Here is a 25,899-nt window from a genome sequence, read left to right as displayed (position 1 = left end):
GACCCTGCACTGGCTTCCATTCTCTGCTTTGCTTTCTCCTGCTTCCAGGTGTTCTGTGGCCTCATCCTGTCTTTGGAAGAAACAGACCTCTCTTCGGCAAGTGTTCTGTGCCAAGGGCTGGGTGAGGGGATGTTTCTATTGCTGTGTACATGGGAGCGCGTGAGGGCAGTTTGCACTGCTTCTCTGCCAACTGGGCATTGATGAATCAACACTTTCCAGATACATTTCACAGAAATGTGGTTTTTGTTTAGCTCTTTGTTTCCATACAGCCGTGGTTGGACGGATTTTCTGAAGACTCCAATTTTGACATTGTGTTGATATCTCATTTGCAGTCTTTAAAAATTTTTATAGTTTTGATTTACGTCTTTTGGGCGTTATACGAAAATGAAGTTAGTTTTTGAAACATACTAAATCGACCTGGAAGCCAGACTTGACAATTTTGGTAACATTTTGTCAGCTCTAAGGAAAACATAGACAGATAGAATGCATACTAGCTGTCCAAACTGTTAAAGGGGTCATGTCAAATCTTTAATGTTGAAGCCTCCGAAACCAACAGGAACCATGAAATACATATTGGAAACATGAAATAACCCCCAACCTTGGATTCAGTTGTGCATGTTGTGCCCTTTACTCCCAATGACACCTACTGGCCAATGTTGGCATTTCATGGTGTAACATACCTCTCTAGGGAAATACAACAGGAAACAAACAAAATATATACATTTTGGTTTGAATCCAAAAGCACCTAGAGGCATTATATCTTTGAGAACCCTGCTGCAGCTATGCTATGCTACTGAGAACCAAGTGTTCTTCTATCAGTGATGAGAATGCTTAATCATCCGATCATGTTGTGTAAAGCAATTGAACGCAACCAAGTCTGCACCCCCATGATATAGTGCCACCGGGGACTTGACTCAAATGATAGACGGTCCATATAAGCTGTGTGTTTAATGTCATTGGCGACTTTTACAGTTCAGTTCACTCTCTGACTTATACTATTTACCTAGACAGTCGTGAAAAACGGAGGCCTAATACATACTCTAGTTCAGTCAAATATTCCCCTCACTTACCACACTCCCTTCACTCCAGAGAAGACATAAACCCAGCATTTGCTGAATCTAGCTTAAGGCCATCGTTTCTTTGTGGGAGCTGAGTATTCAATTCCTGTCTATTTAAGTCCAGACTATTTGACCTTTACGGAGTTCAATGTTGTTCACAGAGAGTGGAGCTGGAGAAACTCTGATTCTAGGAAAGGCTTGCTCTTCTCATTCTGGCTTCATTGCAGCTCAGGTACTGATCCTTCCAAATGGATACCTGAGTGGAGTGGAGGGAAGAGCAAGTGCTTGCTAGCTAGGCCCAAACCTGGGAAAAGGCTTATCTGGGCTTGGTGCTCTTTGGCCTGAATGGCTTGAAAATGCCCCTTGGGACGTGTGCATTCTCGCAAACTCTTAAAAGAACATGAGTGTTTTGATCATCTCTGCCATCTCTTATTTAGACGTCAGGGATCTTGGACCTGTTCTTGGAGCAGAGAATTGAGGAACTTCCTCATGTCCACGTTGGCGCTCCGCATGTTTCTGCCAGTATCAGCGAAGTTCAATATGTCTCATGAATGTCTTTCGAGCCTGGTATCCTCTACAGCTGTCTCCAGGCCAGTATTCTCCATTGTAGCAGAACATCTCTCATCAATGTGTTCGCATCCCTCCTCAATCCGTTCAGCCAGGTTTTCGGCAAGAATCTCTTTGTGTCTCCCATAAAGTCGAATTCAAAAGGACTGGGCAAGTCAGAAAGTACCTCAGAGCCTCACCAGGTAGCTGATGACATGCAGATCTTCCACTGTCTGCCCTTTCAAGTGCTGGAAACTGACCCGTGAACTCAGGTTTTGGGCTGCAGCAGTATCTCGAACTGACACAGCTTCCCGAAACAAAGACCTAAGCCAAGCTCCACAGAGGGCGGCAGCCCCTCCATCACACTGATCCACCCACAGAACTCTTCCCGGTTACCTAGGATCCACCAGCCACAACCAGCCTCGCGGTACACACCAACATTCCACCTGGAATCCAACCGCTAACTGCCATCCCCAGTGGCTGCTGCATCTTATCAGTGTTGGCGGAGGGGCTGCATCTGACGAGAGGTTCCTAAGGTAAATGTGATTCTACCCACTAGCGTCCCATGGGCCTTTGTTCTTCCCTCTTTCCTTTGGTTCAGTTCTGTATGCACAGTACCAACGGAGGGAAGTGTGTCCATTTGCAGTTGATGTTTTACACGTCTTTAAACTTTCTAACAGTTCACAGTACACAGAGACCCACTACAGGAATCTTATGTTCCTGTAATATCCGTACATCCAGAATACATAACCGTCGTTTGATTTCTGCTGAAATACCCGCACTCTCAAGACATGGATCCATTGGTTTCATGGGGGCTGAAATGCCTAGAAATGAAACCAACCCCAATGTGCCCTTTACTGTCTGATTCTTTTGCTCTAAGTACACTTTTGCAGAGCTACTTGTCTTTGTTATAGGCTTATGCCATTTCTTCTCTACGTAGTGTAGAATATGGCATTCATTCATCCTGTTGGAAGACTTGCAAGACTATATCACAGACTAGGAATCCATTTGATTCTAAATCGGCATTTGGTTAGGTCACGATATGCTCTTACGGATCAATAATTATGAATATAAATGCACGCCTCTGATTTCAGAATCCAAGTGTGCTGAGTACATGCAAGCCGTGATACTGGGTCGATGCGTGCTGGATGATCCTTGACATCACCTTGAGTATTTTCTTTTGAATAATCATGGTTCCCTTGGTATATGTCAGCCAACCGTACCCTTTTGGTGCTTGTTTGTTTGTTGGATTCTTGGCTTTTCTGCTTCTCGTTTGATTTGCAAACATGTCAGGCCATGCATCTCTCCGTTTGCATCAAACAGAGAGTCTTCTAAGCTGATTCACTAAAGATAGTGCTTACTATCAGCTATGATTTCCTGCTTCCCTCTCCCATCTTTAGGGTTTTGATGTCCTCCTTGCCTTCTTCTTGTTTCTTCTTTGCCACTCATGCTCTTCTTGCATTTCCAATAATGGATCTCTTCTTTCCATTTCATCTTGCTGCTTTTCTATTCAGGGGAGATTCTCAACCTTTCGTTTAGGATAAGTTTCGAACTGCTGAATTCTTTTAAGATTTGCCGGTTTGTGGAAGTCTCAAGCTCTGCCGTTATTAGAAATGGTTGTCATGTGGCATAAGGTACCGAAATGGCAGCAAATTGCCATTCAGGATTGGTCTATGTCCTGACACTCCTCCCTGTTTTCCAGTATTGCTGCCGAGTTATCAGCTGAAACCCCTCTGGAGGTTCTCTTGTGACCATGTTGCTTTCCTCCAGGTGCAATTTAAATCACTGGGATGCTCATGAACTTTGTTGATTTGAATCATACAGCTGCTGGTAGCTCTATTGGGATTCCACCTCCTTTGGACGCTGTGTAATTCCTGAGTTCGCATAGATGATTCTTTCTTGGAATTCAACAAGTTTCAGTCTGATTTTCCTACAGATAACTTTTCAGACATTTTTTGTTTCTTTATCTCTTGCTTGTCCATCTGGGACTCTTTCGAATTCTATTCTTTTATGCCTTGTCTTACCCCAGGATTCAACAGCAATGTTTTCATTGGTCTGCTTCTGCCCGAGGGATTTCTGTTCCCCTGTCTTCACAGTCATTCACGCGTCCCTCTGCATTACCTAGTCTGCTTAGGACTGAATTTGAGCCCTGATATTATCCCATCCTTTGAGTTTTCTGATATTATTTGGCTCATCTTTAGGCTTTCTCTTCCCCTTTTCTGGTATTCTGCCTTTTGTGATTCTGAGACACTGTTGTTCTTCAGTGTTTCCCTCACCTCCAATTTCAATACTTGCTCTGGATAGCGTTTCGCAGTCTAGTTGTTTGAAAGCTTATCTTTTGGGCCTTCAATCTCTTTGGAACTGAAAATGGTACTTCCTGTTTTTTTTACTGTATATTTCGTCTCTACTGGTCAGGTATTATCAGGTATCTAATGTAGACATCTAGGGCTTTGTGAAGTGAAAAATTTAGACCTTGGCTCTACGCAATTCCATGGGATTTCTATGAGGAAAATTTGTCCTTGACATTAATGCCATGTCCTGTTCCTGTGTGTGTTGTCTGGTATAGCTCCAATTTCTGGTGTTGCCTTAGTTATGATGAACACACCATAATGTTTCGATTAACATGACCTCATTGTGATTACGCTTTTCTCACAATTCTGAAGGTGCACAGGACACATCCTCTTGTGGAAATGAAGCTTCTAAAGGTTCTCAGCTCTGCATTCTGCTCTCTGTCCTTTTGGAGTGTTTCCAAAACAGCCAAATGAGAGTTCACTTGTGCTTTGTAGTGCCACGGCTATGTCCCAATGAAACCAGGTCTTCCCATGGCTTCTCTGTCTACAGAAACCCCAGTGGAAGCAGATCTATGGATGTCACACATCAGGGCCTGCTGGAATGTTCTCGCAGACCGACCTTGGTGTCCTCGGTGCTGTACCGTTCCGGAGCCATCCAAAATGCAGCATCTTCTTCTGGGAGATAATGCTGAAGGAAATGCTTCCGCTTCTCACGCTGTGGACTTGGACCACTCTTCCTTGTCCTCTCATCCTTGTGGCACGGGTGCACGCAGGCAACCGCAGAGCTGTTGCGATCCTGTGCCTCAAACCAAACAGTAATCCCAGCCCAGGTTATGAATGTAGCCGATCCTGAGGCTTTTCATTCTGATATCAAACCCAAGGCCCCCTGGATCCCTCAGACCAGAGGCACGATATCTCAGATTCAGCCTCACACGTGCTCTGTTGGCAAAATGCCAAATTGGTCCCTGGTCCTGCAGATGCACTGGGTGTGGCCATGGGACATATCGATAACCTCAACCGCGCGCGCCAGTGTGGTTGCATTCTCATTGATGTCACAGGTCGGTTTCCCCTCTTGATAGGACCCACCGCATCCCACAACGCACTCCAGATCCCTGAGACTCAGCGTGTGCCATCATCCGTAGCCCTATCCCTCATTGACCGCTGCCTTTGCTACCTCAAATTTGGCAGCTCGCTTCTTGGTCCCAGAATCAACTGTGGGGATATTTTGCGCTGGTTTCTTTGAGTTCTGTCAGCCAAGCATCTGCTGTGCACTCTTCTAACACTCAGCGCATCACCTTCAGTTCCATGTCTCCTGTCCACTTGAGAGTGTGCTTCCAAGTGAAACAGAGTTTCACATTTGCTGCTCAATCACCAGGGGTCAGACCCTGCACTGGCTTCCATTCTCTGCTTTGCCTTCTCCTGCTTCCAGGTGTTCTGTGGCCTCATCCTGTCTTTGGAAGAAACAGACCTCTCTTTGGCAAGTGTTCTGTGCCAAGGGCTGGGTGAGGGGATGTTTCCATTGCTGCGTACATGGGAGCGAGTGAGCGCAGGTTGCACTGCTTCTCTGCCAACTGGGCATCGAGGAATCAACCCTTTCAAGATACATTTCACAGAAATGTGGTTTTGGTTTAGCTCTTTGTTTCCATACAGCCGTGGTGGGAGTGATTGTCCGAAGAATCTAGTTTTGACTTTGACTTGATATCTCATTTGCAGCCTTTAAAAAGTTTAACAGAATTGATTTACATGTTTTGGGAGTTATACGAAAATGAAGTTAGTTTCTGAAAGAAACTAAATCGACCTAGAATCAAGACTTGACAATTTTGGTAACATTTTGTCAGCTCTAAGGAAAACATAGACAGAATGCAAACTAGCAGTCCAAACTGTTAATGGGGTCATGTCAACTCTTTACTGTTGAAGCCTCCGAAACCAACAGGAGCCATGAAATACCTATTGGAGAAATGAAACAACACCCAACCTTGGATTCACTTGTGCACGTGGTGCCCTTTACTCCCAATGACACCTTCTGGCCAATGTTGGCATTTCAAGGGGTAACATCCCTCTCTAGGAAAATACAAGAGAAAACAAACCAAACATACACATTTAGGTTTGAATCCAAAAGCACCTAGAGGCATTATAGCTATGAGAACCCTGCTGCAGCTAGGCTAGGCTATTGAGAACCAGGTGTTCTTCTATCAGTGATGAGAACGCTTAATCATCCGATCATGTCGGGTACAACAATGGAACGCAACCAAGTCTGCACCCCCATGATATAGTGCCCCCGGTGGCTTGACTCAAGTGAAAGACGGTCCACATAAGCTGTGTCTTTAATGCCATTGGCGACCTTTACAGTTCAGTTCACTATCTGACTTATACTATTTACCTAGACTGTCGTGAAAAACGGAGTCCTAATACATATTCAAGTTCAGTCAAAGACTCCCCTCACTTACCACACTCCCTTCACCCCAGAGAAGACATAAACCCAGCATTTGATGAATCTAGCAGAAGGGCATCGTTACTTTGTGGGAGCTAAGTATTCAATTCCTATCTATTTCAGTCGAGACTCTTTGACCTTAAAGGGGTTCACTGTTGTTCACAGAGTGTGAACCTAGAGGAACTCTCATTCTAGGAGGGGCTTGCTCTTCTCGTAATGGCTTCATTGCAGCTCAGGTACTGATCCTTCCAAATAGATGCCTGAGTGGAGTGGAGGGAAGAGCAAGTGCTTGCAAGCTAGGCCCAAACCTGGGAAAACTCTTACCTGGGCTTGGTGCATTTTGGTCTGATTGGTTTGCAAATATCCCTTGGGTTGTGTGGATTCTCACGACCTCTTCCAAGAACATGAGCGTTTTGATCATCTCTGCCTTCTCTTCTCTTTTAGACGTCAGGGATCTTGGACCCGTTCTTGGAGAAGAGAATTGAGGAACTTCCTCATGTCCACGTTGGCGCTCCGTATGTTTCTGCCAGTATCAGCGAGGTTCAATATGTCTCATGAATGTCTTTCGAGCCTGGTATCCTCTACAGCTGTCTCCAGGCCAGTATTCTCCATTGTAGCAGAACATCTCTCATCAATGTGTTCGCATCTCTCCTCAATCCGTTCAGCCAGATTTTCGGCCAGAATCTCTTTGTGTCTCCCATAAAGTCGAATTCAAAAGTACTGGGCAATTCAGAAAGTACCTCGGAGCCTCACCAGGTAGCTGATGACATGCAGATCTTCCACTGTCTGCCCTTTCAAGTGCTGGAAACTGACCCGTGAACTCAGGTTTTGGGCTGCAGCAGTATCTCGAACTGACACAGCTTCCCGAAACAAAGACCTAAGCCAAGCTCCACAGAGGGCGGCAGCCCCTCCATCACACTGATCCACCCACAGAACTCTTCCCGCTTACCTAGGATCCACCAGCCACAACCAGCCTCGCGGTACACACCAACATTCCACCTGGAATCCAACCGCTAACTGCCATCCCCAATGGCTGCTGCATCTTGTCAGTGTTGGCGGAGGGGCTGCATCTGACGAGAGGTTCCTAAGGTAAATGTGATTCTACCCACTAGCGTCCCATGGGCCTTTGTTCTTCCCTCTTTCCTTTTGTTCAGTTCTGTTTGCACAGTACCAACGGAGGGAAGTGTGTCCATTTGCAGTTGATATTTTACACGTCTTTAAGCTTTCTAACAGTTCACAGTACACAGAGACCCACTACAGGAATCTTATGTTCCTGTAATATCCGTACATCCAGAATACATAACCGTCGGTTGATTTCTGCTGAAATACCCGCACTCTCAAGACATGGATCCATTGGTTTCATGGGGGCTGAAATGCCTAGAAATGAAACCAACCCCAATGTGCACTTTACTGTCTTATTCTTTTGCTCTTAGTACACTTTTGCAGAGCTACTTATCTTTGTTATAGGCTTATGCCATTTCTTCTCTACGTAGTGTAGAATATGGCATTCATTCATCCTGTAGGATGACTTGCAAGACTATATCACAGACTAGGAATCCATTTGATTCTAAATCGGCATTTGGTTAGGTCACGATATGCTCTTATGGATCAATATTTACGAATATAAATGTACGCCTCTGATTTCCGAATACAAGTGTGCTGAGTATATGCAAGCCGTGATACTGGGTCGATGCGTGCTGGATGATCCTTGACATCACCTTGAGTATTTTCTTTTGAATAATCATGGTTCCCTTGGTATATGTCAGCCAACCGTACCCTTTTGGTGCTTGTTTGTTTGTTTGATTCTTGGCTTTTCTGCTTCTCGTTTGATTTGCAAACATGTCAGGCCATGCATCTCTCCGTTTGCATCAAACAGAGAGTCTTCTAAGCTGATTCACTAAAGATAGTGCTTACTATCAGCTATGATTTCCTGCTTCCCTCTCCCATCTTTAGGGTTTTGATGTCCTCCTTGCCTTCTTCTTGTTTCTTCTTTGCCGCTCATGCTCTTCTTGCATTTCCAATAATGGTTCTCTTCTTTCCATTTCATCTTGCTGCTTTTCTATTCAGGGGAGATTCTCAACCTTTCTTTTAGGATAAGTTTCGAACTGCTGTATTCTTTTAAGATTTGCCGGTATGTGGAAGTCTCTTGCTCTGCCATTATTAGAAATGGTGGTCATGTGGCATAGGCTAACGAAATGGCAGCACTTTACCATTCAGGATTGGTCTATGTCCTGACACTCCTCCCTGTTTTCCAGTATTGCTGCCGAGATATCAGCTGAAACCCCTCTGGAGGTTCTCTTGTGACCATGTTGCTTTCCTCCAGGTGCATTTTAAATCACTGGGATGCTCATGAACTTTGTTGATTTGAATCATACAGCTGCTGGTACATCTATTGGGATTCCACCTCCTTTGGACCCTGTGTACTTCCTGAGTTCGCATAGATGATTCATTCCTGGGTTTCAACAAATTTCAGTCTGATTTTTTTACAGGTAACTTTTCAGACAATTTTTGTTTCTTTATCTCTTGCTTTTCCATCTGGGACTCTTTCGAATCCTATTCTTTTATGCCTTGTCTTACCCCAGGATTCAACAGCAATGTTTTCATTGGTCTGCTTCTGCCTGAGGGATTTCTGTTCCCCTGTCTTCAGAGTCATTCACGCGTCCCTCTGCATTAACTAGTCTGCTTAGGACTGAATTTGAGCCCTGATATTATCCCTTCCTTTGAGTTTTCTGATATTATTTGGCTCATCTTTAGGCTTTCTCTTCCCCTTTTCTGGTATTCTGCCTTTTGTGATTCTGAGACACTTTTGTTCTTCAGTGTTTCCCTCACCTCCATTTTCAATACTTGCTCTGGATAGCGTTTCGCAGTCTAGTTGTTTGAAAGCTTATCTTTTGGGCCTTCAATCTCTTTGGAACTGAAAATGGTACGTCCTCTATCTTTTACTGTATATTTCGTCTCTACTGGTCAGGTATTATCAGGTATCTAATGAAGACATCTAGGGCTTTGTGAAGTGAAAACTTTAGACTCTTGGCTCTACGCAATTCCATGGGATTTCTATGAGGACAATTTTTCCTTGACATTGATGCCATGTCCTGTTCCTGTGTGTGTTGTCTGGTATAGCTCCAATTTCTGGTGTTGCCTTAGTTGTGATGAACACACCATAATGTTTCGATTAACATGACCTCTTTGTGATTACGCTTATCTCACAATTCTGAAAGTGCACAGGACACTTCCTCTTGTGGAAATGAAGCTTCTATAGGTTCTCAGCTCTGCATTCTGCTCTATGTCCTTTTGGAGTGTTTCCAAAACAGCCAAATGAGAGTTCACTTGTGCTTTGTAGTGCCACGGCTATGTCCCAATGAAACCAGGTCTTCCCATGGCTTTTCTGTCTACAGAAACCCCAGTGGAAGCAGATCTATGGATGTCACACATCAGGGCCTGCTGGAATGTTCCCGCAGACCGACCTTGTTGTCCTCGGTGCTGTACCGTTCCGGTGCCATCCAAAATGCAGCATCTTCTTCTGGGAGATAATGCTGAAGGAAATGCTTCCTCTTCTCATGCTGTGGACTTGGACCACTCTTCCTTGTCCTCTCATCCTTGTGGCACGGTTGCACGCAGGCAACCGCAGAGCTGTTGCGATCCTGTGCCTCAAACCAAACAGTAATCCCAGCCCAGGTTATGAATGTAGCCGATCCTAAGGCTTTTCATTCTGATATCAAACCCAAGGCCCCCTGGATCCCTCAGACAAGAGGCACGATATCTCAGATTCAGCCTCACACGTGCTCTGTTGGCAAAATGCCAAATTGGTCCCTGGTCCTGTAGATGCACTGGGTGTGGCCATGGGACATATCGATAACCTCAACCGCGCGCGCCAGTGTGGTTGCATTCTCATTGAGGTCACAGGTCGGTTTCCCCTCTTGATAGGACCCACCGCATCCCACAACGCACTCCAGATCCCTGAGACTCAGCGTGTGCCATCATCCGTAGCCCTATCCCTCATTGACCGCTGCCTTTGCTACCTCAAATTTGGCAGCTCGGTTCTTGGTCCCAGAATCAACTGTGGGCATATTTTGCACTGGTTTCTTTGAGTTCTGTCAGCCAAGCATCTGCTGTGCACGCTTCTAACACTCAGCGCCTCACCTTCAGTCCCATGTCTCCTGTCCACTTGAGAGTGTGCTTCCAAGTGAAACAGAGTTTCACATTTGCTGCTCAATCACCAGGGGTCAGACCCTGCACTGGCTTCCATTCTCTGCTTTGCCTTCTCCTGCTTCCAGGTGTTCTGTGGCCTCATCCTGTCTTTGGAAGAAACAGACCTCTCTTCGGCAAGTGTTCTGTGCCAAGGGCTGGGTGAGGGGATGTTTCCATTGCTGCGTACATGGGAGCGAGTGAGCGCAGGTTGCACTGCTTCTCTGCCAACTGGGCATCGAGGAATCAACCCTTTCCAGATACGCTTCACAGAAATGTGGTTTTGGTTTAGCTCTTTGTTTCCATACAGCCGTGGTGGGAGGGATTGTCCGAAGACTCTAGTTTTGACATTGTCTTGATATCTCATTTGCAGCCTTTAAAAAGTTTAATAGAATTGATTTACATGTTTTGGGAGTTATACGAAAATGAAGTTAGTTTCTGAAAGATACTAAATCGACCTAGAATCAAGACTTGACAATTTTGGTACCATTTTGTCAGCTCTAAGGAAAACATAGACAGATAGAATGCAAACTAGCAGTCCAAACTCTTAAAGGGGTCATGTCAACTGTTTACTGTTGAAGCCTCCGAAACCAACAGGAGCCATGAAATAACTATTGGAGAAATGAAACAACCCCCAACCTTGGATTAACTTGTGCACGTGGTGCCCTTTACTCCCAATGACACCTTCTGGCCAATGTTGGCATTTCAAGGGGTAACATCCCTCTCTAGGAAAATACAAGAGAAAACAAACCAAACATACACATTTAGGTTTGAATCCAAAAGCACCTAGAGGCATTATAGCTATGAGAACCCTGCTGCAGCTAGGCTAGGCAATTGAGAACCAGGTGTTCTTCTATCAGTGATGAGAACGCTTAATCATCCGATCATGTTGGGTACAGCAATGGAACGCAACCAAGTCTGCACCCCCATGATATAGTGCCCCCGGGGGCTTGACTCAAGTGAAAGACGGTCCACATAAGCTGTGCCTTTAATGCCATTGGCGACCTTTACAGTTCAGTTCACTATCTGACTTATACTATTTACCTAGACTGTCGTGAAAAACGGAGTCCTAATACATATTCAAGTTCAGTCAAAGACTCCCCTCACTTACCACACTCCCTTCACCCCAGAGAAGACATAAACCCAGCATTTGATGAATCTAGCAGAAGGCCATCGTTTCTTTGTGGGAGCTAAGTATTCAATTCCTATCTATTTCAGTCGAGACTCTTTGACCTTTAAGGGGTTCACTGTTGTTCACAGAGTGTGAAGCTAGAGGAACTCTGATTCTAGGAGGGGCTTGCTCTTCTCGTAATGGCTTCATTGCAGCTCAGGTACTGATCCTTCCAAATAGATGACCGAGTGGCGTGGAGGGAAGAGCAAGTGCTTGCAAGCTAGGCCCAAACCTGGGAAAACTCTTACCTGGGCTTGGTGCATTTTGGTCTGATTGGCATGGAAATGCCCCTTGGGACGTGTGGATTCTCACGACCTCTTCCAAGAACATGAGCGTTTTGATCATCTCTGCCTTCTCTTCTCTTTTAGACGTCAGGGATCTTGGACCCGTTCTTGGAGCAGAGAATTGAGGAACTTCCTCATGTCCACGTTGGCGCTCCGTATGTTTCTGCCAGTATCAGCGAGGTTCAATATGTCTCATGATTGTCTTTCGAGCCTGGTATCCTCTACAGCTGTCTCCAGGCCAGTATTCTCCATTGTAGCAGAACATCTCTCATCAATGTGTTCGCATCTCTCCTCAATCCGTTCAGCCAGGTTTTCGGCCAGAATCTCTTGGTGTCTCCCATAAAGTCGAATTCAAAAGGACTGGGCAAGACAGAAAGTACCTCGGAGCCTCACCATGTAGCTGATGACATGCAGATCTTCCACTGTCTGCCCTTTGAAGTACTGGAAACTGACCCGTGAACTCAGGTTTTGGGCTGCAGCAGTATCTCGAACTGACACAGCTTCCCGAAACAAAGACCTAAGCCAAGCTCCACAGAGGGCGGCAGCCCCTCCATCACACTGATCCACCCACAGAACTCTTCCCGGTTACCTAGGATCCACCAGCCACAACCAGCCTCGCGGTACACACCAACATTCCACCTGGAATCCAACCGCTAACTGCCATCCCCAATGGCTGCTGCATCTTGTCAGTGTTGGCGGAGGGGCTGCATCTGACGAGAGGTTCCTAAGTTAAATATGATTCTACCCACTAGCGTCCCATGGGCCTTTGTTCTTCCCTCTTTCCTTTGGTTCAGTTCTGTATGCACAGTACCAACGGAGGGAAGTGTGTCCATTTGCAGTTGATGTTTTCCACGTCTTTATACTTTCTAACAGTTCACAGTACACAGAGACCCACTACAGGAATCTAATGTTCCTGTAATATCCGTACATCAAGAATACATAACCGTCGGTTGATTTCTGCTGAAATACCCGCACTCTCAAGACATGGATCCATTGGTTTCATGGGGGCTGAAATGCCTAGAAATGAAACCAACCTCAATGTGCACTTTACTGTCTGTTTCCTTTGCTCTTAGTACACTTTTGCAGAGCTACTTATCTTTGTTATAGGCTTATGCCATTTCTTCTCTATGTAGTGTAGAATATGGCATTCATTCATCCTGTTGGAAGACTTGCAAGTCTTTATCACGGTCTCTGAAACCATTTGATCCCAAATCGGCATTTGGGTTAGGTCACGATATGCTCTTATGGATCAATATTTACGAATATAAATGCACGCCTCTGATTTCCAAATACAAGTGTGCTGATTACATGCAAGCCGTCATACTGGGTCGATGCGTGCTGGATGATCCTTGACATCACCTTGAGTATTTTCTTTTGAATAATCATGGTTCCCTTGGTATATGTCAGCCAAACGTACCCTTTTGGTGCTTGTTTGTTTGTTTGATTCTTGGTTTTTCTGCTTCTCGTTTGATTTGCAAACATGTCAGGCCATGCATCTCTCCGTTTGCATCAAACAGATAGTCTTATAAGCTGATTCACTTAAGATAGTGCTTACTATCTGCTATGATTTCCTACTTCCCTCTCCCATCTTTCGGGTTTTGATGTCCTCCTTGCCTTCTTCTTGTTTCTTCTTTGCCGCTCATGCTCTTCTTGCATTTCCAATAATGGTTCTCTTCTTTCCATTTCATCTTGCTGCTTTTCTATTCAGGGGAGATTCTCAACCTTTCTTTTAGTATAAGTTTCGAACTGCTGAATTCTTTTAAGATTTGCCAGTCTGTGGAAGTCTCTAGCTCTGCCATTATTAGAAATGGTGGTCATGTGGCATAGGCTACCGAAATGGCAGCACTTTGCCATTCAGGATTGGTCTATGTCCTGACACTCCTCCCTGTTTTCCAGTATTGCTGCCGAGATATCAGCTGAAACCCCTCTGGAGGTTCTCTTTTGAACATGTTGATTTCCTCCAGGTGCATTTTAAATCACTGGGATGCTCATGAACTTTGTTGATTTGAATCATACAGCTGCTGGTAGATCTATTGGGATTCCACCTCCTTTGGACGCTGTGTACTTCCTGAGTTCGCATAGATGATTCTTTCTTTTGTTTCAACAAGTTTCAGTCTGCTTTTCCTACAGATAACTTTTCAGATATTTTTTGTTTCCTTATCTCTTGCTTTTCCATCTGGGACACTTACGAATCATATTTTTTTATGCCTTGTCTTACCCCAGGATTCAACAGCAATGTTTTCATTGGTCTGCATCTCCCCGAGGGATTTCTGTTCCCCTGTCTACACAGTCATTCATGCGTCCCTCTGCATTACCTAGTCTGCTTAGGACTGAATTTGAGCCCTGATATTTCCCATCCTTTGAGTTTTCTGATATTATTTGGCTCGTCTTTAGGCTTTCTCTTCCCCTTTTTTGGTATTCTGCCTTTTGTGATTCTGAGACACTGTTGTTCTTCAGTGATTCCCTCACCTCCAATTTCAATACTTGCTCTGGATAGCGTTTCGTAGTCTAGTTGTTTGAAAGCTTATCTTTTGGGCCTTCAATCTCTTTGGAACTGAAAATGGTACGTCCTCTATCTTTTACTGTATATTTCGTCTCTACTGGTCAGGTATTATCTGGTATCTAATGTAGACATCTAGGGCTTTGTGAAGTGAAAACTTTAGACTCTTGGCTCTACGCAATTCCATGGGATTTCTATGAGGACAATTTGTCCTTGACATTGATTCCATGTCCTGTTCCTGTGTGTTGTCTGGTATAGCTCCAATTTCTGGTGTTGCCTTAGTTGTGATGGACACACCATAATGTTTCGATTAACATGACCTCATTGTGATTACACTTATCTCACAATTCTGAAAGTGCACAGGACACTTCCTCTTGTGGAAATGAAGCTTCTATAGGTTCTCAGCTCTGCATTCTGCTCTATGTCCTTTTGGAGTGTTTCCAAAACAGCCAAATGAGAGTTCACTTGTGCTTTGTAGTGCCACGGCTATGTCCCAATGAAACCAGGTCTTCCCATGGCTTCTCTGTCTACAGAAACCCCAGTGGAAGCAGATCTATGGATGTCACACATCAGGGCCTGCTGGAATGTTCCCGCAGACCGACCTTGGTGTCCTCGGTGCTGTACCGTTCCGGTGCCATCCAAAATGCAGCATCTTCTTCTGGGAGATAATGCTGAAGGAAATGCTTCCTCTTCTCATGCTGTGGACTTGGACCACACTTCCTTGTCCTCTCATCCTTGTGGCACGGGTGCACGCAGGCAACCGCAGAGCTGTTGCGATCCTGTGCCTCAAACCAAACAGTAATCCCAGCCCAGGTTATGAATGTAGCCGATCCTAAGGCTTTTCATTCTGATATCAAACCCAAGGCCCCCTGGATCCCTCAGACCAGAGGCACGATATCTCAGTTTCAGCCTCACACGTGCTCTGTTGGCAAAATGCCAAATTGGTCCCTGGTCCTGCAGATGCACTGGGTGTGGCCATGGGACATATCGATAACCTCAACCGCGCGCGCCAGTGTGGTTGCATTCTCATTGAGGTCACAGGAGGGTTTCCTCTCTTGATAGGACCCACCGCATCCCACAACACATTCCAGATCCCTGAGACTCAGCGTGGGACATCATCCGTAGCCCTATCCCTCATTGACCGCTGCCTTTGCTACCTCAAATTTGGCAGCTCGGTTCTTGGTCCCAGAATCAACTGTGGGGATATTTTGCGCTGGTTTCTTTGAGTTCTGTCAGCCAAGCATCTGCTGTGCACTCTTCTAACACTCAGCGCATCACCTTCAGTTCCATGTCTCCTGTCCACTTGAGAGTGTGCTTCCAAGTGAAACAGAGTTTCACATTTGCTGCTCAATCACCAGGGGTCAGACCCTGCACTGGCTTCCATTCTCTGCTTTGCCTTCTCCTGCTTCCAGGTGTTCTGTGGCCTCATCCTGTCTTTGGAAGAAACAAACCTCTCTTCGGCAAGTGTTCTGTGCCAAGGGCTGGGTGAGGGGATGTTTCCATTGCTGCGTACATGGGAGCGAGTGAGCGCAGGTTGCACTGCTTCTCTGCCAACTGGGCATCGAGGAATCAACCCTTTCCAGATACATTTCACAGAAATGTGGTTTTGGTTTAGCTCTTTGTTTCCATACAGCCGTGGTGGGAGTGATTGTCCGAAGAATCTAGTTTTGACTTTGACTTGATATCTCATTTGCAGCCTTTAAAAAGTTTAACAGAATTGATTTACATGTTTTGGGAGTTATACGAAAATGAAGTTAGTTTCTGAAAGAAACTAAATCGACCTAGAATCAAGACTTCACAATTTTGGTAACATTTTGTCACCTCTAAGGAAAACATAGACAGAATGCAAACTAGCAGTCCAAACTGTTAAAGGGGTCATGTCAACTCTTTACTGTTGAAGCCTCCGAAACCAACAGGAGCCATGAAATACCTATTGGAGAAATGAAACAACACCCAACCTTGGATTCACTTGTGCACGTGGTGCCCTTTACTCCCAATGACACCTTCTGGCCAATGTTGGCATTTCAAGGGGTAACATCCCTCTCTAGGAAAATACAAGAGAAAACAAACCAAACATACACATTTAGGTTTGAATCCAAAAGCACCTAGAGGCATTATAGCTATGAGAACCCTGCTGCAGCTAGGCTAGGCTATTGAGAACCAGGTGTTCTTCTATCAGTGATGAGAACGCTTAATCATCCGATCATGTCGGGTACAGCAATGGAACGCAACCAAGTCTGCACCCCCATGATATAGTGCCCCCGGGGGCTTGACTCAAGTGAAAGACGGTCCACATAAGCTGTGTCTTTAATGCCATTGGCGAACTTTACAGTTCAGTTCACTATCTGACTTATACTATTTACCTAGACTGTCATGAAAAACGGAGTCCTAATACATATTCAAGTTCAGTCAAAGACTCCCCTCACTTACCACACTCCCTTCACCCCAGAGAAGACATAAAACCAGCATTTGCTGAATCTAGCAGAAGGCCATCGTTTCTTTGTGGGAGCTAAGTATTCAATTCCTATCTATTTCAGTCGAGACTCTTTGACCTTTAAGGGGTTCACTGTTGTTCACAGAGTGTGAAGCTAGAGGAACTCTGATTCTAGGAGGGGCTTGCTCTTCTCGTAATGGCTTCATTGCAGCTCAGGTACTGATCCTTCCAAATAGATGCCTGAGTGGAGTGGAGGGAAGAGCAAGTGCTTGCAAGCTAGGCCCAAACCTGGGAAAACTCTTACCTGGGCTTGGTGCATTTTGGTCTGATTGGCATGGAAATGCCCCTTGGGACGTGTGGATTCTCACGACCTCTTCCAAGAACATGAGCGTTTTGATCATCTCTGCCTTCTCTTCTCTTTCAGACGTCAGGGATCTTGGACCCGTTCTTGGAGCAGAGAATTGAGGAACTTCCTCATGTCCACGTTGGCTCTCCGTATGTTTCTGCCAGTATCAGCGAGGTTCAATATGTCTCAGGAATGCCTTTCGAGCCTGGTATCCTCTACAGCTGTCTCCAGGCCAGTATTCTCCATTGTAGCAGAACATCTCTCATCAATGTGTTCGCATCTCTCCTCAATCCGTTCAGCCAGGTTTTCGGCCAGAATCTTTTTTGTCTCCCATAAAGTCGAATTCAAAAGGACTGGGCAAGTCAGAAAGTACCTCGGAGCCTCACCAGGTAGCTGATGACATGCAGATCTTCCACTGTCTGCCCTTTCAAGTGCTGGAAACTGACCCGTGAACTCAGGTTTTGGGCTGCAGCAGTATCTCGAACTGACACAGCTTCCCGAAACAAAGACCTAAGCCAAGCTCCACAGAGGGCGGCAGCCCCTCCATCACACTGATCCACCCACAGAACTCTTCCCGGTTACCTAGGATCCACCAGCCACAACCAGCCTCGCGGTACACACCAACATTCCGCCTGAAATACAACCGCTAACTGCCATCCCCAATGGCTGCTGCATCTTGTCAGTGTTGGCGGAGGGGCTGCATCTGACGAGAGGTTCCTAAGGTAAATGTGATTCTACCCACTAGCGTCCCATGGGCCTTTGTTCTTCCCTCTTTCCTTTGGTTCAGTTCTGTATGCACAGTACCAATGGGGGAAGTGTGTCCATTTGCAGTTGATGTTTTCCACGTCTTTAAACTTTCTAACAGTTCACAGTACACAGAGACCCACTACAGGAATCTTATGTTCCTGTAATATCCGTACATCCAGAATACATAACCGTCGGTTGATTTCTGCTGAAATACCCGCACTCTCAAGACATGGATGCTTTGGTTTCATGGGGGCTGAAATGCCTAGAAATGAAACCAACCCCAATGTGCACTTTACTGTCTGTTTCCTTTGCTCTTAGTACACTTTTGCAGAGCTACTTATCTTTGTTATAGGCTTATGCCATTTCTTCTCTACGTGGTGTAGAGTATGGCATTCATTCATCCTGTTGGAAGACTTGCAAGTCTTTATCACGGACTATGAAACCATTTGAATCCAAATCAGCATTTGGGTTAGGTCACGATATGCTCTTATGGATCAATATTTACGAATATAAATGCACGCCTCTGATTTCCAAATACAAGTGTGCTGAGTACATGCAAGTCGTGATACTGGGTCGATGCATGCTGGATGATCCTTGACATCACCTTGAGTATTTTCTTTTGAATAATCATGGTTCCCTTGGTATATGTCAGCCAACCGTACCCTTTTGGTGCTTGTTTGTATGTTTGATTCTTGGCTTTTCTGCTTCTCGTTTGATTTGCAAACATGTCAGGCCATGCATCTCTCCGTTTGCCTCAAACAGAGAGTCTTTTTAGCTGATTCACTTAAGATAGTGCTTACTATCAGCTATGATTTCCTGCTTCCCTCTCCCATCTTTAGGGTTTTGATGTCCTCCTTGCCTTCTTCTTGTTTCTTCTTTGCCGCTCATGCTCTTCTTGCATTTCCAGTTATGGTTCTCTTCTTTCCATTTCATCTTGCTGCTTTTCTATTCAGGGGAGATTCTCAACCTTTCTTTTAGGATAAGTTTCGAACTGCTGAATTCTTTTAAGATTTGCCGGTCTGTGGAAGTATCTAGCTCTGCCGTTATTAGTAATGGTGGTCATGTGGCATATGCTACCGAAATGGCAGCACTTTGCCATTCAGGATTGGTCTATGTCCTGACACTCCTCCCTGTTTTCCAGTATTGCTGCCGTGATATCAGCTGAAACCCCTCTGGAGGTTCTCTTGTGACCATGTTGCTTTCCTCCAGGTGCATTTTAAATCACTGGGATGCTCATGAACTTTGTTGATTTGAATCATACAGCTGCTGGTAGATCTATTGGGATTCCACCTCCTTTGGACGCTGTGTACTTCTTGAGTTCGCATAGATGATTCTTTCTTGGGTTTCAACAAGTTTCAGTCTGATTTTCCTACAGATAACTTTTCAGACATTTTTTGTTTCCTTATCTCTTGCTTTTCCATCTGGGACTCTTACGAATCCTATTCTTTTATGCCTTGTCTTACCCCAGGATTCAACAGCAATGTTTTCATTGGTCTGCTTCTGCCCGAGGGATTTCTGTTCCCCTGTCTTCACAGTCATTCACGCGTCCCTCTGCATTACCTAGTCTGCTTAGGACTGAATTTGAGCCCTGATATTATCCCATCCTTTGAGTTTTCTGATATTATTTGGCTCATCTTTAGGCTTTCTCTTCCCCTTTTCTGGTATTCTGCCTTTTGTGATTCTGAGACACTGTTGTTCTTCAGTGTTTCCCTCACCTCCATTTTCAATACTTGCTCTGGATTGCGTTTCGCAGTCTAGTTGTTTGAAAGCTTATCTTTTGGGCCTTCAATCTCTTTGGAACTGTAAATGGTACTTCCTGTTTCTTTTACTGTATATTTCGTCTCTACTGGTCATGTAGTATCAGGTATCTAATGTAGATATCTAGGGCATTGTGACGTGAAAATTTTAGACTCTTGGCTCTACACAATTCCATGGGAATTCTATGAGGACAATTTGTCCTTGACATTGATGCCTTGTCCTGTTCCTGTGTGTGTTGTCTGGTATATCTCCAATTTCTTGTGTTGCCTTAGTTTTGATGAACACAACATAATGTTTCGATTAACATGACCTCATTGTGATTACGCTTATCTCACAATTCTGAAAGTGCACAGGACACTTCCTCTTGTGGAAATGAAGCTTCTAAAGGTTCTCAGCTCTGCATTCTGCTCTATGTCCTTTTGGAGTGTTTCCAAAACAGCCAAATGAGAGTTCACTTGTGCTTTGTAGTGCCACGGCTATGTCCCAATGAAACCAGGTCTTCCCATGGCTTCTCTGTCTACAGAAACCCCAGTGGAAGCAGATCTATGGATGTCACACATCAGGGCCTGCTGGAATGTTCCCGCAGAACGACCTTGGTGTCCTCGGTGCTCTACCGTTCCGGTTCCATCAAAAATGCAGCATCTTCTTCTGGGAGATAATCCTGAAGGAAATGCTTCCTCTTCTCACGCTGTGGACTTGGACCACTCTTCCTTGTCCTCTCATCCTTGTGGCACGGGTGCACGAAGGCAACCGCAGAGCTGTTGCGATCCTGTGCCTCAAACCAAACATTAATCCCAGCCCAGGTTATGAATGTAGCCGATCCTAAGGCTTTTCATTCTGATATCAAACCCAAGGCCCCCTGGATCCCTCAGACCAGAGGCACGATATCTCAGATTCAGTCTCACACGTGCTCTGTTGGCAAAATGGCAAATTGGTCCCTGGTCCTGCAGATGCACTGGGTGTGGCCATGGGACATATCGATAACCTCAACCGCGCGCGCCAGTGTGGTTGCTTTCTCATTGAGGTCACAGGTCGGTTTCCTCTCTTGATAGGACCCACCGCATCCCACAACGCACTCCAGATCCCTGAGACTCAGCGTGTGCCATCATCCGTAGCCCTATCCCTCATTGACCGCTGCCTTTGCTACCTCAAATTTGGCAGCTCGGTTCTTGGTCCCAGAATCAACTGTGGGGATATTTTGCACTGGTTTCTTTGAGTTCTGTCAGCCAAGCATCTGCTGTGCACTCTTCTAACACTCAGCGCATCACCTTCAGTCCCATGTCTCCTGTCCACTTGAGAGTGTGCTTCCAAGTGAAACAGAGTTTCACATTTGCTGCTCAATCACCAGGGGTCAGACCCTGCACTGGCTTCCATTCTCTGCTTTGCCTTCTCCTGCTTCCAGGTGTTCTGTGGCCTCATCCTGTCTTTGGAAGAACAGACCTCTCTTCGGCAAGTGTTCTGTGCCAAGGGCTGGGTGAGGGGATGTTTCCATTGCTGCGTACATGGGAGCGAGTGAGCGCAGGTTGCACTGCTTCTCTGCCAACTGGGCATCGAGGAATCAACCCTTTCCAGATACATTTCACAGAAATGTGGTTTTGGTTTAGCTCTTTGTTTCCATACAGCCGTGGTGGGAGGGATTGTCCGAAGACTCCTGTTTTGACATTGTCTTGATATCTCATTTGCAGCCTTTAAAAAGTTTAATAGAATTGATTTACATGTTTTGGGAGTTATACGAAAATGAAGTTAGTTTCTGAAAGATACTAAATCGACCTAGAATAAAGACTTCACAATTTTGGTGCCATTTTGTCAGCTCTAAGGAAAACATAGGCAGATAGAATGCAAACTAGCAGTCCAAACTGTTAAAGGGGTCATGTCAACTCTTTACTGTTGAAGCCTCCGAAACCAACAGGAGCCATGAAATAACTATTGGAGAAATGAAACAACCCCCAACCTTGGATTCACTTGTGCATGTGGTGCCCTTTACTCCCAATGACACCTTCTGGCCAAAGTTGGCATTTCAAGGGGTAACATCCCTCTCTAGGAATATACAAGAGAAAACAAACCAAACATACACATTTAGGTTTGAATCCAAAAGCACCTAGAGGCATTATAGCTATGTGAACCTTGCTGCAGCTAGGCTAGACTATTGAGAACCAGGTGTTCTTCTATCAGTGATGAGAACGCTTAATCATCCGATCATGTTGGGTACAGCAATGGAACGCAACCAAGTCTGCACCCCCATGTTTTAGTGCCCCCGGGGGCTTGATTCAAGTGAAAGACGGTCCACATAAGCTGTGTCTTTAATGCCATTGGCGACCTTTACAGTTCAGTTCACTATCTGACTTATACTATTTACCTAGACTGTCATGAAAAACGGAGTCCTAATACATATTCAAGTTCAGTCAAAGACTCCCCTCACTTACCACACTCCCTTCACCCCAGAGAAGACATAAACCCAGCATTTGATGAATCTAGCAGAAGGCCATCGTTTCTTTGTGGGAGCTACGTATTCAATTCCTATCTATTTCAGTCGAGACTCTTTGACCTTTAAGGGGTTCACTGTTGTTCACAGAGTGTGAAGCTAGAGGAACTCTGATTCTAGGAGGGGCTTGCTCTTCTCGTAATGGCTTCATTGCAGCTCAGGTACTGATCCTTCCAAATAGATGCCTGAGTGGAGTGGAGGGAAGAGCAAGTGCTTGCAAGCTAGGCCCAAACCTGGGAAAACTCTTACCTGGGCTTGGTGCATTTTGGTCTGATTGGCATGGAAATGCCCCTTGGGACGTGTGGATTCTCACGACCTCTTCCAAGAACATGAGCGTTTTGATCATCTCTGCCTTCTCTTCTCTTTTAGACGTCAGGGATCTTGGACCCGTTCTTGGAGAAGAGAATTGAGGAACTTCCTCATGTCCACGTTGGCGCTCCGTATGTTTCTGCCAGTATCAGCGAGGTTCAATATGTCTCATGAATGTCTTTCGAGCCTGGTATCCTCTACAGCTGTCTCCAGGCCAGTATTCTCCATTGTAGCAGAACATCTCTCATCAATGTGTTCGCATCTCTCCTCAATCCGTTCAGCCAGGTTTTCGGCCAGAATCTCTTTGTGTCTCCCATAAAGTCGAATTCAAAAGGACTGCGCAAGTCAGAAAGTACCTCGGAGCCTCACCAGGTAGCTGATGACATGCAGATCTTCCACTGTCTGCCCTTTCAAGTGCTGGAAACTGACCCGTGAACTCAGGTTTTGGGCTGCAGCAGTATCTCGAACTGACACAGCTTCCCGAAACAAAGACCTAAGCCAAGCTCCACAGAGGGCGGCAGCCCCTCCATCACACTGATCCACCCACAGAACTCTTCCCGGTTACCTAGGATCCACCAGCCACAACCAGCCTCGCGGTTCACACCAACATTCCACCTGGAATCCAACCGCTAACTGCCATCCCCAATGGCTGCTGCATCTTGTCAGTGTTGGCGGAGGGGCTGCATCTGACGAGAGGTTCCTAAGGTAAATGTGATTCTACCCACTAGCGTCCCATGGGCCTTTGTTCTTCCCTCTTTCCTTTGGTTCAGTTCTGTATGCACAGTACCAACGGAGGGAAGTGTGTCCATTTGCAGTTGATGTTTTCCATGTCTTTAAACTTTCTAACAGTTCACAGTACACAGAGACCCACTACAGGAATCTTATGTTCCTGTAATATCCGTACATCCAGAATACATAACCGTCGGTTGATTTCTGCTGAAATACCCGCACTCTCAAGACATGGATCCATTGGTTTCATGGAGGCTGAAATGCCTAGAAATGAAACCAACCCCAATTTTACTTTACTGTCTGTTTCCTTTGCTCTTAGTACACTTTTGCAGAGCTACTTATCTTTGTTATAGGCTTATGCCATTTCTTCTCTACGTAGTGTAGAGTATGGCATTCATTCATCCTGTTGGAAGACTTGCAAGTCTTTATCACGGACTATGAAACCATTTGATTCCAAATCGGCATTTGGGTTAGGTCACGATATGCTCTTATGGATCAATATTTACGAATATAAATGCACGCCTCTGATTTCCAAATACAAGTGTGCTGAGTACATGCAAGCCGTGATACTGGGTCGATGCGTGCTGGATGATCCTTGACATCACCTTGAGTATTTTTTTTTGAATAATCATGGTTCCCTTGGTATATGTCAGCCAACCGTACCCTTTTGGTGCTTGTATGTTTGTGGGATTCTTGGCTTTTCTGCTTCTCGTTTGATTTGCAAACATGTCAGGCCATGCATCTCTCCGTTTGCATCAAACAGAGAGTCTTATAAGCTGATTCACTTAAGATAGTGCTTACTATCAGCTATGATTTCCTGCTTCCCTCTCCCATCTTTAGGGTTTTGATGTCCTCCTTGCCTTCTTCTTGTTTCTTCTTTGCCGCTCATGCTCTTCTTGCATTTCCAATAATGGTTCTCTTCTTTGCATTTCATCTTGCTGCTTTTCTATTCAGGGGAGATTCTCAACCTTTCTTTTAGGATAAGTTTCGAACTGCTGAATTCTTTTAAGATTTGCCGGTCTGTGGAATTCTCTAGCTCTGCCGTTATTAGAAATGGTGGTCATGTGGCATAGGCTACCGAAATGGCAGCACTTTGCCATTCAGGATTGGTCTATGTCCTGACACTCCTCCCTGTTTTCCAGTATTGCTGCCGAGATATCAGCTGAAACCCCTCTGGAGGTTCTCTTTTGAACATGTTGCTTTCCTCCAGGTGCATTTTAAATCACTGGGATGCTCATGAACTTTGTTGATTTGAATCATACAGCTGCTGGTAGATCTATTGGGATTCCACCTCCTTTGGACGCTGTGTACTTCCTGAGTTCGCATAGATGATTCTTTCTTGGGTTTCAACAAGTTTCAGTCTGATTTTCCTACAGATAACTTTTCAGACATTTTTTGTTTCCTTATCCCGCTTTTCCATCTGGGACTCTTACGAATCCTATTCTTTTATGCCTTGTCTTACCCCAGGATTCAACAGCAATGTTTTCATTGGTCTGCTTCTGCCCGAGGGATTTCTGTTCCCCTGTCTTCACAGTCATTCACGCGTCCCTCTGCATTACCTAGTCTGCTTAGGACTGAATTTGAGCCCTGATATTATCCCATCCTTTGAGTTTTCTGATATTATTTGGCTCATCTTTAGGCTTTCTCTTCCCCTTTTCTGGTATTCTGCCTTTTGTGATTCTGAGACACTGTTGTTCTTCAGTGTTTCCCTCACCTCCATTTTCAATACTTGCTCTGGATATCGTTTCGCAGTCTAGTTGTTTGAAAATTTATCTTTTGGGCCTTCAATCTCTTTGGAACTGGAAATGGTACTTCCTGTTTCTTTTACTGTATATTTCATCACTACTGGTCAGGTAGTATCAGGTATCTAATGTAGACATCTAGGGCTTTGTGAAGTGAAAACTTTAGACTCTTGGCTCTACGCAATTCCATGGGATTTCTAAGAGGACAATTTGTCCTTGACATTGATGCCTTGTCCTGTTCCTGTGTGTGTTGTCTGGCATATCTCCAATTTCTGGTGTTGCCTTAGTTGTGATGAACACACCATAATGTTTCGATTAACATGACCTCATTGTGATTACGCTTATCTCACAATTCTGAAAGTGCACAGGACACTTCCTCTTGTGGAAATGAAGCTTCTAAAGGTTCTCAGCTCTGCATTCTGCTCTATGTCCTTTTGGAGTGTTTCCAAAACAGCCAAATGAGAGTTCACTTGTGCTTTGTAGTGCCACGGCTATGTCCCAATGAAACCAGGTCTTCCCATGGCTTCTCTGTCTACAGAAACCCCAGTGGAAGCAGATCTATGGATGTCACACATCAGGGCCTGCTGGAATGTTCCCGCAGACCGACCTTGGTGTCCTCGGTGCTGTACCGTTCCGGTGCCATCCAAAATGCAGCATCTTCTTCTGGGAGATAATGCTGAAGGAAATGCTTCCTCTTCTCATGCTGTGGACTTGGACCACTCTTCCTTGTTCCCTCATCCTTGTGGCACGGGTGCACGAAGGCAACCGCAGAGCTGTTGCGATCCTGTGCCTCAAACCAAACAGTAATCCCAGCCCAGGTTATGAATGTAGCCGATCCTAAGGCTTTTCATTCTGATATCAAACCCAAGGCCCCCTGGATCCCTCA

General features: G+C 45.2%; 2 long non-coding RNA genes across 2 annotated transcripts; both read right to left on the bottom strand.

The window, feature by feature from the left end:
* Positions 1-1,941: 1,941 nt before the first annotated feature.
* On the bottom strand, positions 1,942-7,508 carry LOC140691461 (uncharacterized). The gene is made up of 2 exons (XR_012067083.1): positions 7,326-7,508; positions 1,942-2,050 (listed from the first exon to the last, which is right to left on the bottom strand). It is a non-coding gene; the product is annotated as an uncharacterized lncRNA (long non-coding RNA).
* A 4,762-nt stretch (positions 7,509-12,270) lies between these two features.
* On the bottom strand, positions 12,271-17,873 carry LOC140691463 (uncharacterized). The gene is made up of 2 exons (XR_012067086.1): positions 17,620-17,873; positions 12,271-12,346 (listed from the first exon to the last, which is right to left on the bottom strand). It is a non-coding gene; the product is annotated as an uncharacterized lncRNA (long non-coding RNA).
* Positions 17,874-25,899: the final 8,026 nt, after the last annotated feature.

This window comes from Vicugna pacos, chromosome 35 (genome assembly GCF_048564905.1).
Source record: "Vicugna pacos chromosome 35, VicPac4, whole genome shotgun sequence".
NCBI classification, from domain to species: Eukaryota; Metazoa; Chordata; class Mammalia; order Artiodactyla; family Camelidae; genus Vicugna; species Vicugna pacos.
Note: the sequence above shows the minus strand (reverse complement) of the source record. Positions and strands in the feature narration are given on the sequence as shown.